Source organism: Elephantulus edwardii, unplaced genomic scaffold, assembly GCF_000299155.1.
Source record: "Elephantulus edwardii isolate Elephantulus edwardi_28Jun2011 unplaced genomic scaffold, EleEdw1.0 scaffold00146, whole genome shotgun sequence".
Taxonomy (NCBI): Eukaryota; Metazoa; Chordata; class Mammalia; order Macroscelidea; family Macroscelididae; genus Elephantulus; species Elephantulus edwardii.
In genome coordinates, this window is record NW_006399896.1 from 4962209 (window position 1) to 4973076 (window position 10868).

The 10868-nt window shown below is 41.6% G+C and overlaps 1 pseudogene; it reads left to right on the plus strand.

The window, feature by feature from the left end:
- Nucleotides 1–331: 331 nt before the first annotated feature.
- Nucleotides 332–1165, plus strand: LOC102846024 (annotated as a pseudogene).
- The last annotated feature ends 9703 nt before the right edge of the window (nucleotides 1166–10868 follow it).

Consider the following 10868-nt stretch of genomic DNA (forward strand, 5'->3'; position numbering starts at 1 on the left):
GTGACAGAAATCAGTCTGGAAATAGAATAACTGAATTTTGTATTTTCAATAATTAATTCATTGCAAATAACTTTAAAAAAAAACAACACGCAAATGATGACTTTACACATGGACCTCACCTGAAGGACTGCACAAGATTCTGACTGAGGGGCACTGCTCCTTACCCAGGTTGAGGACTGAGGCTCCCCACGCCTAGAGCCCAACCTTTGAAGGCTGCACTGGGCCTTTGCCCACTCCCTCCCCCTGCAGAGCCCACAAGCCAATCCAACCCATGCACAGAGGAGACCAAGATGTCCCATGCACCCATCCCAGGGGCCCTGCTGAGTCACCCATGGCCGACCTGAGCTTCATGCAGGATTCCAGAAGAAGAGGAGGAGGAAAAAGAGGGTGTGGAGTGGAGCTATGAGGAAGGTGTTGAGTGGGCTTTGGTCTTTCCAGATGCTAATGGAGAATATCAGTCCTCACTTAACCTACACTCAAGAGAAGCCAGATATAACGCCTCCCTGCTTAATGTCCGTCTCTCACCAAATTATGTGGTTTGTGGAGACTGTGAGGTCACCAGTGATCCTGAAGTCAAAATCAGTTCTATCAGGAGGACCATTGCTTCAAGGCCATGAATTTGAATTGGATGAAGTCAGATTTTACTGGGGTAGAGAAAACCAGCGTGGTGCTGAGCACATGGTTAGTATTACAGCTTTCCCCATGGAGATTCACCTGATCCACTGGAACTCCACCCTGTTTGGCAGTACTGATGAGGCGATGGGAAAGCCACATGGAATAGTTATCATTGCTTTTTTTTGTTCAGATAGAAAAGGAACACATAGGCCTGAAAGCTGTGACTAAAATTCTCCAGGATATTCAGCATAAGGAAAAGACCAAAGTAATACCCTGCTTTAATCCAAATGCTTTGCCACCAGACCCTGTGCTGAGAGATTATTGGGTGTATGGAGGCTCTCTTACTACTCTACCTTGCAGCAAGGGTGTGAGCTGGATATTATTCCAATACCCTTTAACTATATCCCAGCTACAGACAGAAGAATTCTGAAGACTGAAGACACACGTGAAAGGAGCTGAGCTGGTGGAAGGCTGTGATGGGATTTTTTGGGGACAACTTCCGGCCACTCAGCCCCTTAGTGACAGAGACATCAGAGCTGCCTTCCAATAGTCAAAAAGAATGGAGCACATCCGTGTTCACCCCGGAGGAAGACCATGGTCCTGAGTGCCCTTGCATGAGAAACAAGAATATTGGAGTTGCAGCTTGGCTTATTATTAAAGTCTACATTGTCTGTCTTCATCTCATCCAGCCTAGATGTACATCAAGGACAGCTGCCTGCACACATGCATTAATGAAAGAGTGAAATGGCTCTACATTCAGAGAAGCCTCATGGTGTATATCCACATCCCGTCCCGTAGTATCTACATGTTTGCACCGTGTATTGCTTATATGTAGAAGGAATGAAACAAGATTTCAGAGATGTTATGAATATGTGTATACAGCATGTATTAATTGACACAGAAAAAACCACATTCCTAGCATTATTAGCACTTCTGTATTTTCTGACTCCTAGAGAAAATTCTCTTATACAAAGATTAATGTACTTTCTGGTTTAAAAAAAAAAGTTTTGCTGAAAGCAAGCATAGCACTTCAGAATGCACTATGAAGAATTAATAAAAAAAATTTGATTGACTACTTCTGTGGAAGGAATCATTGAAAAAGATCAATATCAGCAGTCAAAACAAGGGCAGAAGAAGGTTGTAGATCAGACCATCACTCATGTGATAGTTCAAATTGAAGACTAAGAAAATTAAAATAAGCCCACAAGAGTCAGAATATTATCTTTTTTTTCTATAATTATATTTTATTAATTTTCATAAACATTTACAGAGATTCTGGGCTTCCACTCATTCATTGCTGCACCACTCTCTCCACCCTCCTCCCAGTTTGTTCTTGTCCAAATACCACAGTGCTTGTCAAAGCCAGTTCTGATTAATCAGAATATTATCTTGAATGTATTCCACTTGAATTTCAGAATCATCTTAAGAATAGGTTTGAAGCATTGAACACCAGTGATCAAAGACCATATGAGTTGTGGGATGACATCAACAATATAATCCATAGAAATTTGGCAGTAAAGCCCAAAACCATAAAGTACGTAAGAGACAAACTGGGATCGAACTTAGAATCCCTAGTCTATGTTATAAAGAGACTGCCAAATACAGTCGGAAATGTACAATCTGAACAGGATAAAATTGATGCATGGGACCTTCCAAAGATTAAATCCCTGTGTTCATCAAAAACTTTTTTCAACTGGGTTAAAATAAAGCCTACTGACTGGGAACAAGCATTTGTCAATACCATCTCAGACAAGAGTCTCTAGAGGAAAGTTTATAGAATACTCCTGGGCCTCCACAAGACTGATAACCCAATTACAAATGGGCAAAAGACATGCAAAGAATCTTCACAGAGAAAGATATTCAAATGGCTAACAGACATATGAAGAAATGCTCCAAATCACTGGCAAGAAGAGAGATGCAAATTAAAACTACAATGAAAAACCATCTCACTCCAGTGGCAGTGGCAAAGTTTAACAGGACAGTAAGTAATAAATGTTGGAGATGAGATAGGAACTCTTTTACACTGTGAAAGGCAATTTGGTGTTTCCTGAAAAACCTGAACATAGAAATTCCATATCACCCAGCTATTCCACTGCTTGGAATATACTCCAAGAAAATGAGAACTGAGGCTCAAACAGAAACATGTGTACCAATGCTCACAGCAGCATTTTTCACCATGGCAAGAACATGGAAGCAGCCAAGATGTCCAACCACAAATGAATGGATTAAGAAGTTGTAGTACCAAAACAACTATGAGATATCATCTCACTCGTCAGAATAGCAAAATTTAACAGAACAGCAAGCAACAAATGCTGGCAGGGTTGTGGTGAAAGTGGAACCCTTATTCACTGTTGGTGGAAGTGTAAAATGGTATAACCACTGTGGAAGGCAGTATGGTGCTTTCTCAAAAAGTTGCAAATAGAGGTACCATTTGACAGAGAAATTCCACTACTGTGAATATACCCCCCCAAAGAGACCATAACTCACAACCAAGCAGATATATGCACACCCATGTTTATCACGGCTTTGTTCACAATAGCAAGGAGTTGGAAACAACCTAAGTGCCCATCAACAAACAAATGGATAGAGAAGCTGTGGTATATTCACACAATGAAATACTATACTGCATTGAAAAACAAGAAACTGATGCAATGTTTATTCAAAATGGGATACCCTGGAGGTCATTATGCTGAGTGAAGTATCTCAGTGACAAAAGGACAAATAGTGCATGGTGCCACTGTTGTAAAACAGGACTGACCTTGGATTTGGGGTAGACTGAGAAAGAAACAGAAGAGGGAGAAAAGTGTTTAAAAGGAATATGCGATTTAGTATTTTTGTCATGACAGGCATCCAGAGTGAAAGCTGCATAGTGGAGTGGACCTAGGGGGAGGGATTGTAAAACAATGAAAGAATTTTTCTTTTACTTTTCCAAGAGGGTAGTGTACTGGGGGGGAGGGTTGGGAGGGGTGAAAAGTAAAACAATGAATTAATGGAAATCCAAAGTCTCTGTAAATTTTCATTGAAATTAATAATATTTTTTTTTAAAAAAAGGAGGGACCAATTCTTGAAAAAAAAAGACAGGATGCTGTTAATGTTAGAGGATCAGCAAAAGACAAGGTAACAACAGGCATAGATCTATAGTACTTAGTTATATAAAATATAAAGCATATAAAACACAATGCACATGTATGAAATACAATGTATATGAATGTATGCAAGCCAATAAAAATTGATAATAAAAAACAGAGGTAGACCCTCCAAAGGATGGATTTACACTCACTGCAACAGTGGGCCCACGCGTGTTTGGGATTCTGAGGAGGGTGCAGTTTGGGGCAGGTTCCAGTCTGTTTACAGGTTTGTTATGAGTCAGGGCAGACTCCAGGGCACCTAACAACAATGACAAGTGTGTAAGTGAAAACATATGATCAATGCAGAGCACTCTGAGGTTGAGATGGACAGACAGCTTGGAACTTAACTGTCTTATACAGAACACATGGAGCCTTACTGGCTTAGTCCAGCGACTCATCTAAACCCACCCGCTGCTGTGTGGGAAAATGTTAGGCAGTCTCTGGAATCCATTGAAAGGCATATAAAAAATTAAGGCTAAATATTTCCTCAAAGGCAGTACATTAAACATGCCTCTTTCCTCTTCTGGTTTCCATTATCCTTAACAAAACCACACGCTCTGCACTATCTCTAAGAACAAGGTCTGTGTCTTAGGAAACAGATTAGCAGGTACTCAATGTTAACCTGGGTTTATTGGGAAAGTCCTGGTTGCTCATTGGTTAGAGCTGTTTGGTAGGAGAAAGCTGTGTGGCACTTCACTTCTATAAACATTTGCATCCTCGGAGAGACACCCAAGGGGCCATTTCACATTATCACTTTGGCGCACTGTTGATCTCAGCCTTGGGTTGTTGCAATTTTGTATACACACTAGACACGTCCAACCAATTGAAATGCCCAATTATAAAAATATAATAGGGAAACCTCAAGTACACTGCCCCACCTTCCTGTAGAGTTACAAGAGCCCAACTCCCTCACCTGAAGCACTCCACTTCCCCCTCACCCTCTCTCTGTACCCACTCCAAACAAACTTGTTCACTCGTCTGCCAGACCTGCGGCACCCCCATCACCCCCATCTCCGGATCTGGCTCCTCACCTTAGCAGCTTGCCTGGGAGGACTCCATAGAACACTGACAGGGGTCCCCAGAGCTGCGACGACCCTGGGGAAGGCCCATTGTCAGTGTGCACACTGCAGGCAGCGAAGACTACAGGGACATAGGGCTTCTTAGAGGAAGGGCTCATGTCCCCTTCATTAAAGACAAACTTGGCTCAGAGTGGGTGAATTTCAGAGTGGCTTTCCCGTTTCCCAGTCAAAGATTCTACTTCACAGAAACTCCTCAATAATGCCTCACAGGTAAATGTCACAAAGAGGACATGTGGGCGGGGCCAGGTCAGAAGAAACCAGCTGCAGAGCGGGGCGGGGTCAGGAGAGAACAGACCAGGGATGAGGAGACCAAGGTTGAGTTTGGCTATGAGGACTTTGAAGGGCACTTTTAGGGCCTCAGAGTGAAGCAAGGGTGTGAATGAGGGGTGAAGGATAGGAGAAAGGCCACTCTTGCTCACCCAGGACCCCACCCTTCACCGTTCATTCAGGCACGAGGACTTTGAAGGGCGCTTTTAGGGCCTCAGAGTGAGGCCAATGCGCTAGAGGCAAGGGTGTGAATGAGGGGTGAAGGATAGGAGAAAGCCACTCTTGTTCACACTTCACTGCTCCTTCAGGCATGGGCCCTAACTGTCCTGGCAGGAGAGGTGATGGCTCCCTCTTCTGCTCCCCTCAGAGCAGACAATTAAGACTAGGCTGCTCTCCCCTAGTTCTTTATCTCTTCCTGACCTCCTAATGCTCTCACATTTTTGCTGACCTTTAACAAATGTGCCTCATCTTTAGTAATCAAGTCACCATTACATCTGTAAAAAGTGGACTAAGTTCTGAGTCATATTTTAATTTGCATAACCCTTGGCAATCATGGTCCTTGAAGAAGCTTTATCCCTGGGCTAAAGTCCATTTGACCTTTATGGCCTGGAATGAGTAATTACAGTTCACCTCCTAAACCTGTCCTGTGGATGGAACTTGAGGCATTGAGGTGAATTGAATTCTATCTCAAAAGAGATTGAAGGCCATGATCTTGGAATTTCCACCAGACTCTATTAAGCCAGGAAAGACTTGTTTCAGACTTTTCTCTCACTCTGGCCTGGACCTACTGTGATCATTTGTACAGTGGTCAGAGAGATGAACAGGCACCATCTCTAGTTTTCTGGCCCCAGGGTTGTGGAAATGTCATGGTCCATTAATCCTCTGGACTAACTAGCTGTACATGTCTATTCTTTCTTCCCTGTTTGTTCCAAACACAGAGACACCAGTGATTTGCTTCTAAGGAAATTTTCCACCACCTTGTAAATCCCCAGTCATATGTCACATGTCTACAATGCAGGGACTTCTGTTTGCACAATTTTTAATAGATTTTATTCTAGGGTTTTTAGGACTTTTTAAAAAAGTTCTAAATGATATATATTAATAGGAACAACAGGACCTTTTAATTTGGTTATGTTGTTCTGGAGTTAAAAGACTATGCTCAATTAATGTATAAATTTTTGTTTGCTATAGATCCTCTGAAAATGTCAATCTATAGAAAAGTCATCTGCAGTTTTAAAAAAGGCCCTTCCTCATTCGGAAGCCTTATATCCTGCTATTGTTTTGTATTTCATTGACCCCGTATCTCCTCTCATTCTTTCTCTTACAGCTGTCAAATCTATAGTGCAATGGTAAATAGATATAATGGTTGAGATTCTTTATCATAATAAACAATGTCTCTGTTATAATAAAGTCTTTAAGAGGTTACACTGTCAATGAGTCATCAGTAGGTATGATGTTTCCTGTGGGTGTTTTTATGACTACTTTTCTAGATCAAGAAAAATTCCATTTTATCCATAACCTACTGAGAGTTTACCATGAATTAGTATTATTTTGTTATGAATAATAATATTTATGCATCTATAATTTTGATTCCATTATTTTTACTGTATTTTCTATTAAAATGGTAAATTATAGGGATCATTTTTCCAAAAAATATTTTTTAAAAATCCTCAAATATCTAGGAGCCAAGTGCCATTTGCTTTGAATATCTACACAGCAAGACCTACTTCACAGTTTCTGGACACTATGACTAAGAGAAGGTCAATTCAATTCTTAACCTACTGTCAACATTCCTGCAAATTCTGTCCTGTCACTTGCTTTTACATATCCCAAGTGTTCCTTTTTCCTGGTTGTTTAAAGTATGTGTTGATTTGTGTGTCTATGTGTATACATATGTATCTGCACAAATACACATATGCATGTACACACATACACATGTATTTATATATATGTACACACTGACATGCACATATATACAAGTGTTTATATACAGATGGTCCATGATGGATATGTTGTTTTTGTTGTCAGATATCATTGAGTACAACTCAGTGATTGACATATATATAATTTTTTAAGTAAAACTGTAAGACAACACACACATATACAAGATTAAATAGAAGTAGAAAGTATACACTTAGTGACAGAAATCAGTCTTGAAATAGAATGATTGAATTTTGTATTTTCAATGATTAATTCAATGCAAATACCTTTTAAAAAAACAACAAACAAACACAAATGTTGGACAGGATGTGGTGAGATAGGAACAATTTTACACTGTTGGTGGGATTATATAAAGATACAATCACTGTGAAAGGCAGTTTGGTGCTTCCTCAAAAAGTTGAATATAGACATTCCATATGACCCAGCTTGGAATATACCCCAAGAAAATGAGAACTGAGGCTCAAACAGAAACTTGTGTACCAATGTTCATAGCAGCATTATTCACCATCACAAGAAAATGGAAGCAGCCCAGATGTCCAAACACAAATGAATGGATTAAGAAGTTATGGTACCAAAAACAATAATGAGATAGCATCTCCCCCCAGTATGAATAGCAAAATTTAACAGAACAGCAAGCAACAACTGATGGCAGCATTTGGAGAAACTGGAACCCTTATTCACTGATTGTGTAAGATGGTGGAAAGCAGTATGGCGCTTTCTCAAAAAGTTGCAAATTGAGATACCATTTGACCCAGCAATTCCATTACTGGGAATATACCCCAAGAGACCATAAGTCACATCCAAGCAGATATATACACACCCATGTTTATCATGGCTTTGTTCACAATAGCAAGGAATTGGAAACAACCTAAGTGCCCATCAACAAACGAATGGATAGAGAAGCTGTGGTACATTCACACAATGGAATACTATGATGCATTGAAAAACAAGGAACTTATGCAATATTATTCAAAATGGGTGATGCTGGAGAACATTATGCTGAGTGAAGTATCTTGGTCACAAAAGGACAAATAGTGCATGGTGCCACTGTTGTAAAACAGCACTGACATCGGGTTTGGGGGAAGACTGAGAAAGATGGGTTCAATAATGTATACTGCATTGAAACAGATGAGGGAGAAAACTGTTAAAAAGGGATATGTGATTGGGTATTTTTGTCATGAAAGGAGTTCAGAGCGAAGGCTGCATAGTGGAGTGGACCTGAGGGGAGGGTTTGTAAAACAATGAAAGAATTTTTCTTTTACTTTTCCAATAGGATAATGTACTAGGGGGACAGTAGGGGGGGGGAGAAAAGTGCAACAATGAATGAATGGAAATCCAAAGCCTCTGTAAATTTTGATTGAAATGAAAAATAAATTTTTTTAAAAAGAGGGGCTAATTCTTGACAAAAAGACAGGATGCTGTTAGAAGATCAGCAAAAGATAAGGTAACAGTAGGCATAGACCAATAGCACTTAATTATATAAAATATAAAGCATATAAAATACAATTCACATGTATGAAATACAATGTGTATGAATGATTGTTGTTGTTGTTGTTGTTTAATGCTGTCGAGTCCCAGACGACTCATAGCAACCCTATAAACGAACAGCCTGAGCACTGTTCGTACATAGAGTTTCCAGAGGCAAGCCATTTTGGAAGTGGATGCCGCTCCTGCTTCCAGGCTTGATTTAGTCGGGAAGCTCCAGCCAACACTGTCCACCATGGGTGCCCATTACCACGATTGGCACATCACTGTCACAGGCTTCAGCATCACAGCAACCACGAGTTACCTCTGTACAGCAACGCACAGACCAGTGCTATACCACCTGGAAGAATGTTTGACAGGAAGACAATTTGAACCTGGCCGAGGGCCACAGATGACAATCACCCACCTTCGGCTTGGTTGCACAGCTTCCTTCCACTAGGCCAACGTAGCTCTCTCTTGGTCGTCATCATTGTTATTGTTGTTTAATGCCGTCGAGTCGTAGACGACTCATAGCGACCCTATGAATGAACAGCCTGAGCACTGTTCGTACATAGAGTTTTCAGAGGCAAGCCATTTTGGAAGTGGATGCCGCTCCTGCTTCCAGGCTTGATTTAGTCGGGAAGCTCCAGCCAACACTGTCTACCATGGGTGCCCATTACCACTATTGGCACATCACTGTCACAGGCTTGTATGCAAGCCAATAAAAAATGAATAATAAAAAATAGACATAGACCCTCAACAGGATGGATGGACTACAACAGTGGGGCCCACACATGTTTGGGACGCTGAGGAGGGTGCAGTTTGGGGCAGGTTCCAATCTGTTCACAGGGTTCTTATGAGTCAGGGCAGACTCCAGGGCACCTAACAACAATGACAAGGGTGTAAGTGAAAGCATGTGGTCAGTGCAGGTCATTCTGAGTTTGAGATGGACAGACTGCTTGGAACGTAACTGTCTTACACAGAACACACGGAGCCTTACTGGCGTAGTCAAGCTTCTAAACTAAAAGTCACAAAGGGAGCATATGGGTGGTGACAGGTCAGAAGAAACCAACTGCAGAGCGGGGCAGGGTCAGGAGAGAATAGATCAGGGATGAGGAGACCAAGGAGAGTTTGACTGTGAGGAATTTGAGGGCCCTTTTAGGGCCTAAGAGTGAGGCCAATGCAGTAGAAGCAATGCATTGAATGAGGGGTGAAGGAGAGGAGATCGGCTACTCTTGTTCACCCAGGACCCCACTCTCCTCACAGAGGGCACTGTGAGACGCAGGCACGTGCCCTAACTGTCCTCGCAGGAGAGGTGATGGCTCTCTCTTCTGTTCCCCTCAGAGGAGACCATTAAGACTAGGCTATTCTCCCCTAGTTCTTTATCTCTTCCTGACCACCTAATGCTCTCACATTTATGCTGACCGTTGACAAAAGTGCCTCATCTTTAGTAATCGAATTACCATTACATCTGTAAAAAGCAGACTAAGTTCTGAGCCATAATTTAAGTTGTATAACCCTTGGCAATCATGGTCCTTGAAGAAGCTTTATCCTTGGGCTAAAGCCCATTTGACCTTGTATGGCCTGTTGTTCTGAAGAATGAGTAACTAGTGATCACTTCCTAAATCTGTCCTGTGGGTGGAACTTGAGGCATCGAGGTGAATTGAATTCTATCTCAAAGGAGATTGAAGGCCATGATCTTGGAATTTCCACCAGACTCTAGGCTTCTCCAGGAAGCCTTATTTCAGATTTTTCTCTAATTGTGGCCTGGACCTTCTACTGTTATCATTTTTACAGTGGTCAGAGGGATGAACAGGCACCATCTCTAGTTTTCTGGCCCCAGGGCTGTGGAAATGTCATGGTCCATTAATCCTCTGGACTAACTAGCTGTACATTTCTTTCTTCCCTCTTTGTTCCAATTGCAGAGACACCAATGGTTTGCTCCTAAGGTAATTTTCCACCACCTTGTAAAGCCCCAGTCATATGTCACATGTCTACAATGCAGGGACTTCTGTTTGCACAATATTTATTGGATTTTCTTCTAGTGTTTTTAGAATTTTTTTTAAAAATCAAGTTCTAAATGATATATATTAATAGGAACAACTGGACCTTGTAAAATTTGGTTATGTTGTCCTTGAATTAAAAGACTTTACTCACCGGTGCTGGCTGAAAATTGCCTGAGACTTCATCCATAGCCACTGGTGAGAGTCAGCGCCCAGAGCCATCAGGGGCTTTAAGCTCGTTGCCCACTTCTGTGGTGTGGACAGCTGAAACCCAGGCCCCGACAGGCACCTGGGGGGGAAAAAAAAACCCAGACTCTACTTCATGCTCTGCTGGAGAAGGAGGGGCAGTCTCCTGTACCAGTCAGATCCAA